The sequence below is a fragment of the Pteropus alecto genome, unplaced genomic scaffold (genome assembly GCF_000325575.1).
Source record: "Pteropus alecto unplaced genomic scaffold, ASM32557v1 scaffold435, whole genome shotgun sequence".
Classification (NCBI taxonomy): domain Eukaryota; kingdom Metazoa; phylum Chordata; class Mammalia; order Chiroptera; family Pteropodidae; genus Pteropus; species Pteropus alecto.
In genome coordinates this window covers 365,057-374,499 of record NW_006436300.1, presented here as the reverse complement: position 1 = coordinate 374,499, position 9,443 = coordinate 365,057, and the positions used below count along the sequence as shown (strand labels likewise).

General features: G+C 33.9%; 1 pseudogene; it reads right to left on the bottom strand.

Annotated features, from left to right (window-relative positions):
- Positions 1-330: 330 nt before the first annotated feature.
- Positions 331-448, bottom strand: LOC112481035 (annotated as a pseudogene).
- Positions 449-9,443: the final 8,995 nt, after the last annotated feature.

The window sequence follows — 9,443 nt, the reverse complement described above, 5'->3', positions numbered from 1 at the left end:
CTCATAGATACAGACAGCAGAATGGTGGTTACCAGAGGGGAAGAGTGTTATGGGGAGGACAACGAGGGTAAAGGGGGTCAAATACAAGGTGACGGAAAGAGACTAGACTTCGAGAGGTGAACACTTATCAGAGTATACAGATGTTGTATTATAAAGTTGTATTCCTGAAATGTATATGTTATTAACCAATATTACCTCAATAAGTGTAATAAAAATTTTTTTAAATAATTATTTATTTAATTATTATTTTTTTAGACGAGGCAACCCTTGGTTGACCTCACAGATTGCAAGGACCTTGTCAGCTCGAAATCCCTTATTTTTTGATTGTTATGCCTACAGCACCTGGTCTTCCTCGGTGGTTTCCCATCCAAGTACTAAACGGGCCCGACCCTGCTTAGCTTCTGAGATCAGACGGGATCGGGCTTGTCAGGGTAGCATGACTGTAGACAAAAATACAAAATTTAAAAAAGGAACAACGACAAAAACAGAACAGTGAAAGTTATCATCTACGACAGAAAAGCAAAGCTGCCAAATCTCATGCAATAAGAGGCCAAGGAAACACAGAGACCAACACCACAGAAATAAAGTTAGGAAAAGAAGGCAAGCTGGCCAAATCCTGGGACTGCATTTTAACATACCCCAATTCAAAATTATCAAAAGGAGAGGATAAGAAGGAAGTTTCGGAAAAAATAAATGGCCAGAATGCCCATGAGTGTAAATACACCTACTTCCCCAGCAATTTCTCAGGAGAATGAAGAGTCAGTTCTTGAATTCATTGTTTGGTTTGCTTTAAAAGTAGGTAAATAATGTAGAGACACAGAATGACTATATATTCACAGAGCTAATAATAAGAGCTAATGCCCCAATAATAAGCTGGGGTTCTGCAGAACTAAAAACAAAATAAAGACACAACTAACAGCACATGATCCTCTGGGAAGACAAACTGAGATGTGCAGGAAATTATTTTGCTCCATTTGCAAACCATTAAAAATAGGATATAAAAACACAACTAATTTTATTTCATTCACCTTTTGAGTCAAGTGGTGAGGGCTTCTGGAGAAAGTCGGTTGAGTAAAGTCGGGGTAAAATAACTAGGCTAATGTTCAGATGAAAGTATAAATTCCTAGGCCAATGCTTAATTAAGGCACCAAGATGATGTCAGAAGTAATATTTGTGCAGTGTTATGATACACAGTTGAGTAGGTGGAATGAACAATAAAATTGCTCAGAAGACACCACATAATACCAAAAAAAAAAAAATTAATGTCCTATGCATAGGTAGAAAAATGTAAATTAAAGGAAAATATCAGGCTGACCTTTGATTTCTCCACAAGAAGATTTAATGCTAGAAGTCAATGGAACAGTGATAACCTTATTCTGAGGGAGAAGCTATTATTGAATAATGCCATTTTTAGCCATATTGCCATGTGATATTCTTTTTCTTTGATTAAAAACAGGAAAGAATACATCAAATGTTTCTTAAAATGTGTGTTCTGCAGGATTCTGTTATGAACTTGTAAATACTGTGTATGTCAATTAATAAAAAGACAATGCTGGGGAAACATTCTCTAAAATCATAGACTGTCAGAAACATTGCTGTTTGAAATCATAAGAAAATGAAACACTCCACAATTGTTTGAAGGATTTTAGTCGCTTTGACATATACTTAGTCACTTAACCTCCTTTTCCATTTTAGGTTCAGGACATCAGCTAAGATTTTCCAAACACAGTAGACCAAATTTATTTCAACTTTCTAGTTTCCAAGGAAAACAGGACTCTAGTTTCATTAAGCATCCAACATCTTATATTAAAAACTTTACAAACAGCTCTACTTTGCTAAGACTATCAAACCACTGCTTTATTTTAATTTGACCTAAAATGCACCTTTTCCCCAAATCCTATATTAATGCTGTCTCTTCTTTTGTCTGATGAGAAAAATTCAGGGGTTCCTTCAGATCCCCAACTTGGCAGTAACAACTTAATAAATCTACTTTTGTTAGACTGCAGTCTGCCCATAGCAGTCATCATCAGATAGAATTTATCACAAAATTACCCCTACATTTATAAAATATTTCTCAGTATTTGTCTTTCTATGTTTAAAAAAATTTTCATCTACATGTAGTTTGATGTCTTGGACATTGTTGACTTAGTGTCAACGTTTATTTCTAGAAGAAAATTTTCAATTTATTTTTTACTTTTGGTATTGAAATTTTATTATTACATGTATGATTTTTCTAAAATCAATTAAATTATCATCTTTTACAAATTAATAATGTACAGATTATGGTGATAACACTTTGAATTTACATTATTTGTACAGATTACTTGAAATCCTCCATATGCAGATCAAGAAGTAGATTTTTAGTGTTTCCTTAGTTTTCACCCAATTTTTGCATATTGTTTTATTTCTCCAATATTTATTCAATAAATGATTGATTAAACCATTGCTCTAAAATCTAATCGTTCTTTCTATACCTTAGAAATGTTTCCTAAAGCCCCTAAATTATTTCTCCCAGTGGCATTTATTATTGCTGACAAGTAAAGCCATAAAACATCTCATTTCTTTTTCAGGAAAATTTGGAAAAGATGGCAGCTCTAATGTAAGCTCTAATGTAAAGCTCTAATGTAAAACTGCCATCTTTTCCAAATTTTCCTGAAATTTTAAGAAATGTTCTTTTATTTTATTTTTTATTGTACTAAGGGAGGTCCAATCTAGAGAAAATACATGGAAATTACATAAATATTGTCATAAGGGACCGAGAGAGCAAATGGACGTTCCAACAAAGATTAGATTTAATATCCAAAGAGTTGTATACACAATGAGGGCGTCTTAATTCCCATCTCCCAATTAATCACATGTATCCTTTAGATAATTGTATAATATTATTCCAAGTTCTCAAAATACAAACCATGTTCTGGTCTTAGGTTAGTTTTATGTAAATGTAAAATAACCTTACAGATTTCAAGAATACATTTTTAGTTTCAAACATTTGTGGGACTTACTAAGCCCAAAGTTTTAAAAAGTTTGCAAAACCTTCAAATGTGCTGAAAAGAATGAGTTATACTATGTAACAAAAAGTTTTGCCTCTTAATTTTGAATTTTTTAAAAAATTAACAAAATACTTTCTATATGCTTTCTCTTGTTGCCGTAATATGTTATGTCAATTATCTGAAAGGATGTGCTCCTTATAATCTTGACTTAATTAGTCATTTCTTTTTCATTTAGAATAACATTATCCCTAAATCATACCAAAGCCTTAATTCTCTACTTATTGATTTTTGACACGAGATGTAAATTTATGTTAAAGTGCAGTACTAAATGCTATCTTAATCATCTGAAAGACAAGGTGGATTAAAATTCTAAAATAAAGGGAAGGAAAACATTTTTAATTTTTGTTTCGATTAACATCTAATGGAGAAGTTATGAACTTGCCCTTAAAAACTCGCAGATTTTAAATAAGTAATCCAACGATGTAATTCAACACTTGCTGGCGCAATATTACCAGACAGAACAACGTGTGTGTGTGTGTGTGTGTGTGTGTGTGTGTGTGTGTGTGTGGCAGAATGCATACTAGCTGTTTTGTGGTTTGCAGGTATACGTTCTGTGGGTTCTAGAGAGAAACACTATCAATCATAACAAGTTGTTTTAAGAATTTAGCATTTGAAATTGCCCTTGAATCATTGTTACGATTTCAGCAGAGTTGGAGCAGGAGTCTATTGTAGATGGAAGGGAGAGCAAGAGCTTAGGGAAAAGTTTAGAAACCTCGGACATATTTAGAAGGATAAACAATATATAGTCAAATTTTGAGAAAGGATTTTTGAAGGCAGGCTTAGAGTTTTAGTCATAATTGCACAGGCAACGTAAATCATGTTTGAGTATATCGATTATTGGTCTTCAGACACAGAATTCTCAATATGAGACACAATGTCTCAATGTTATTACTATAAATGAATGTGTTTACTTTTAACCAATAAATTATTCGAGTTTAATTTTATATTTCTTATCTGGATATTTACGTACTTTATAATTTTATAAATACTATGTTTATATTAGATAGAAAGCATTATTTCCCTTTACGATTTCTTATCTAGGCTAAAAAGTGCATTTTCTTCAGTAATTTCCACGGAACTTTTTTCTGTTTTTCTCCAGTTTGGTGCAGTTTTATCTATGTGGGGATCAAACAGAGGTATAACGGCAGATTATGCCTCATACTGATCATTTTAACTGTGGAGATTTTCATGCATTTCAGACTCCTGGTGCCACTACGATGCTAAAGTACATGTTATCCTCTCCTATAACTACAGATCTGATTTTATTACATCTCACTTCATTTATTTACTGACAAATATTAAGTTTCTGTTATGCTTCAGGGAATTTGAAAACTTCTTTGAATAAAACAATGAGCACAAGAGACTAGGCCATTGTCTTAACGAGGCTACTATAGTTCATGAGAAATTCAGACTTATAGGCTTGTCTCCCATCATATGGATCTCCATGGTTCTGTCTTGTTTCTGTATGTTTTGCATCAGCTTTAGATCCATTTGCTCTTTTCACAGGTATTAGTAGAAACACTCTTGGAAAACAGAGAAGTGTTTCCCTTCAGGGCAGAGGGAGAATTTGTGTCCTGTCTAGAATAACGATGCTGTCTTCCTCCCAGACAAAGGTTGAACAGGTAAACCTAACTGCTTCTTAGTAAACCAACATCCCCCTTTAAAGACTGGGTTTTCTAAGCTCATGGTTTCTCAGCTGTGACACAAACCCACTATTTGCAGCGCACCTCTGCTTCTTTGCCATGGGACTTGGGGGATACACACTTGAAGCTTATCTGCAAGTTGTGCTAGGATTTAAAAAAGAAATATTGAATAATAAAACGTAGGGGAGGAAAACTATTGTGACCTCATAGGAGGAACTCCATGGGCCAATTTGATGTATTGTCATTGCTTGTACATCTCAATGTACAGTAGAGATTGATTTGTTATGTGCTTGTACATCTCATCCCATAAATGTCAGGGACATTAGCCTGAACTAGGAAGAGCTACGGGCAGAGAAGTGCTAACGGGACACACTATCTAATATTTGCCACTAATGAGTGGATCAGAATTTAGTGCACGTGCCTCTGCCCTCTGATGTCCAAAGCTTTCATAACATAGGTGACGTCCTCTTGGATGCCAAGCCAGAAGCCTAAGTCTCAAAGGCCTGACTGCTGTGTTTTCACTTCTCCTCCAGAAAGGGTCACTGATAAGCCCTGACAAAAATTCTGGGGCCCACTTGATGAATAAACTTTCTTGGGATTATGTGGGTAGATTCACAGTGACTTCTCAAAGAAAAACTGCTGTCACTTCATCTCCCTACTTACTAAAAAGGAGTCTCAATGCCTATTGGACACTGGATGTTGGAGACAATACAAGTGTCTGTGACTAGTGACTTTGATTAGAGCCTCTGACAAAGGGAAGCATCCTCCAGCCAGAGAATCCCTGTTTCCTCCCTGACAGGACCACCAGGTCCACAACTTCAGAAAAGCATTTATTAGCTTGCTGTTATGTTGTTGTTAACACTAAACATTTGCCCGTGGAGGGCTTGTGACTCTGTAGCCTGATATTCCTATTTGAGGTAGGTGGGTCTCAAATATAGCCACCAACAAGGATCCCCAAAAGCCTCACTTATCAAATTTAAGTGGTAAGTATGCTCAATAACTCAGCAGTCCCGGCTCCCGTGGCATCTCAGTTTCACATGAAACTGCGGTAGGCTAATTTGTGAGCTTGGAAATAGGATTAAAATCTCACATTCTTCATAATTGTTGAAAGTGTAATATTGGGATTTTTTTTCCCCTCTGAGAATAAACACATTTTACTTATTCATTTTACATATAATTTTTATTATTGTGATTACCCAAATTTAGGTTATAGTCAGTTCTTATCTAATTGTTGACTATCGTTTTAGTTACGGCACACAAGTCATCAATATTCATATTTAGGGTATATATTTCTTATTGTGGTATAGATTTTCAAAATCTTTTCCGAAATGTCCATGGTTTGCAAAACCTTGAATACTATGTGTTAATCATCAATATTAAATTAAATATGACATCTCTTAAGGTTGTAATGGAGATGAAATGGAAAAACTCATAAAGAATTTGACATTCTGCATGGTAAGCTTTAATTTTCGTTTAGTTATGATCATTGCCAATTGTGAATAAAATTTAATTCAATTAAAAATATTTCTGAAAATGATATTATGATCTAGAATTCAAAAATATTTTGGTTATTTCTTATAAGCAATACCTTCTTTCAGTACATTGCTATTCAAGAAATATGTACAAGTAATTTTGTAATATCAATAGATGGTGTTTTACATTTATAACCACTATTCAAATTTTACTGCAGTACTCACTAGATTGTATTATAATTTCCCTTCTTTTTTATGCCTTCTTGTTTCCCCTCACTTGACTTTGAGCATCTCAAGGACAATGACTATGTTTTGTTTATGTTTGTATCTCTATTTAAGCAGTAAATGTATTCAATAACTCAGCAGTCTTGGCTCCAGTGCCATCCCAGTTTTATATGAAACTGTGGTAGGCTAACTTATAAGCTTGGAAGTAAGATTAAAGTCTCCCACTCTTCACAATTGTTGAAAGTGTAATATTGAGATTTTTTAAAAATCATCTAACATGGTGACTAGGACAGAGTGAATTCCTATCTTTTGAAAGGATACAGGAATATATGAATATATGAAGCATTTCTTATATTTGTTCTAGATGAAAGGCATTTAAAATTATATTTAAATCATATGTTAACACTCAGTAAAATACATGTGTTTGGTATTTTGAAAACAGTTTAGGTGTTTTTTAATTTTAAAAAGTATGGCTGAGAGCACTATATACAGGATCGAATCCTTCATAATGAAGAATATTAGATTGTCATAAAAATACATTGTCAGAGTAATGCAGTCTTAAAGTCCATGATATTTGGGGGAAATTTATGTAGTATTTGGATAGAGAAATTTTCTTCATTATGTTAAATCACAGATTATGGCAGCATTCAGACTTTCAGGAGCGACTGTCATCACCGCACTGAACCTCAGAAACAGAGTAGATTAGAACATATAGTTAGTATAAGAAAGAAGTAAAACAATTCAGAAATTGTGAAGTTTAAAAAAAAATGTTCAATTTTTATATGAAAAAAATGAAGTATGGCTCATTCAAGATATAAAACATTGAAAGAGAAATAAAATTCCAAGTGTGCATCTAAGGATCCAAATCAATTATTTATGATGGTTTAGGCAGTACAAATCAATATCTGTACAGTATGAGGTAGCAAAAGAAAGATGCATAGTTTGAATCCTTCCAAATATTGAATGAAATCGATTAACACCCATTTGAAACAACATTAATTTTAGTCTAGATTTATGAGCTAAAGTCTGATTATAAATACTGAAACTAGCTAAAATAAGATTCATGAAGGAATATACACCAAGAAGGTGATCTAATTTAAAGATTTCAATTCTAATAGATTTAGGTCGTAACCTTAATCTTCAGCAACATTGTATTCCTTCTAATCGCGAAGATTCTAGACACTGTTTAAAAGAACATTTGCTAGAAATAACGTATTAATAGCTCTTTAAAAGTATGCATGTTGAACATTTCTGGAATGTGAATGTATGAGCATTTAATCAAAATATTTGAAAAGTAGAAATAAACATAAATAGGTTGTAAGATAATCTTCAGAAAGATGGCCAGCTCTGATACCTGTCTAACCTACTGAACTCCAGTCAATCCTAGTGACTCTCTGACAAGAGTTACAATTGTAGACGCCTGCACTCCTATGTCATGCAAAGCCTGCAAGTCAGCAAGGCTCATCTCTTTACCCCCCCTCCATCTGGTCGCTATGGCAAGAACTTCAGACAGAATTCTCTATTGCAGAAGCTGTCAGGTCTGTGTGCCCTTTTTCTTCTTTGCTTCTGCTCATTAATGATTTGCTTTGATGTTTGATTGTTCACCAGAGCCTAATTAGTGGAGTCTTTCTACTTATTCTTTCCTAAGTCACCTATTTTACTGTTATGTAGTCATATGATGAGTCATCTTCATATTTTTCAGGATGCAACAAATAGATTAAACAACAAAATCAACTTTCTTCTTTTCTGTATGTTATCTATATCGGAATATCAACTCGGAAAAATAAAAATTAAAAAAAAAGTCTGAGCTCTGGGCATTCACAGGTGGATAAACATTTAGGGACTTGTGTTACTCGTGAAACAAAACGTTAGTAATCTTGGATAGAGATTGGATCTGACACTGTATTGTGAAATGATCTGGAAGAAAACAGTTGAGGTATGAAATTAAAAATCTCAATGTGGGACGCATATAAAGTAAACATAAACCCATAGATTTGTAGATTGCAGATTATATACTCAGAAGTTTTAGTTTCAAAGTGACATTCTTCCTGGAAACTTGTTTACAAGGCCATATTAACATTGTGGCTTTATTCACACAAGGCCTGTCAAGTATTTTGTGAACATGGTTTAGGTAACAATGCTATGTGCTGAACGGATGACAAAACAATTGGTAAGGGAGCCTATTTTCCTCACTCTTGTAGATAAGTATAATTTGAAATCGTTAGCAAAATTGGTTGTTAGTTGGTTAAAATATAACTTCAATTTTTATAATTCTTACATTTGCTTCCTTTTTTAGAATCCTAAATGCTTAAAATGAGGTATTATATTGACCATTGTAGAAAGACCCCTCATTTATCCGCTCTGATCATGACATATTGTATCCTTCCTGTTTTCATAGTGTAGTTTAATTTTATTTTAAAAATGTTATTCATTATAGGGCCCATAGTCTAACTTACCTTCCCTCCCTCCCTCCTCCTTTTTTTTTTTTCTTCAAGAAACTGATTTGTAATCTAGTCTTGAGTTCTCATCTGAACTGAGCAAAAGCAATCAAATAGAGTGTTCTTGATATGTAAGACCAAATAAATAAATAAATAAATAACTCATCCTTGTATTAGGGTACCACAGTCAAAAAAAGGAGAGATAATATATCCATTTTCATTGTCAAGAAATGAGCTGGTGAGACATATGGCTGCCAGGTGTTATGGTGGTCAATTAAGACAACAAGCCAAAATGAAAGTATTAGTGAAGGCTTTACTTGCTTGCTATGATAGTATAAGGAAGAGACCAGAAAGAAGGTAAGACGTCTCTAATATTACGTTTTTCCATGAATGACACCGGGAAAGGTTCGGATGTGTCAGCACACGGTGAGGAAGATTATCTCACTGCCCAGGGACCCTCAAACAAAATGTTTCTGGCATTTTATGTATCCTATGGGTGCTAGGAAAGCAAAAACACAGCTGGTCCTCAAATGTTTCATTATAATGTTGATGAGATGCCAAAAGAACTTAACTCTTGTTTATATCTATTAGTATATGGTAAAATTGGTTTCATGA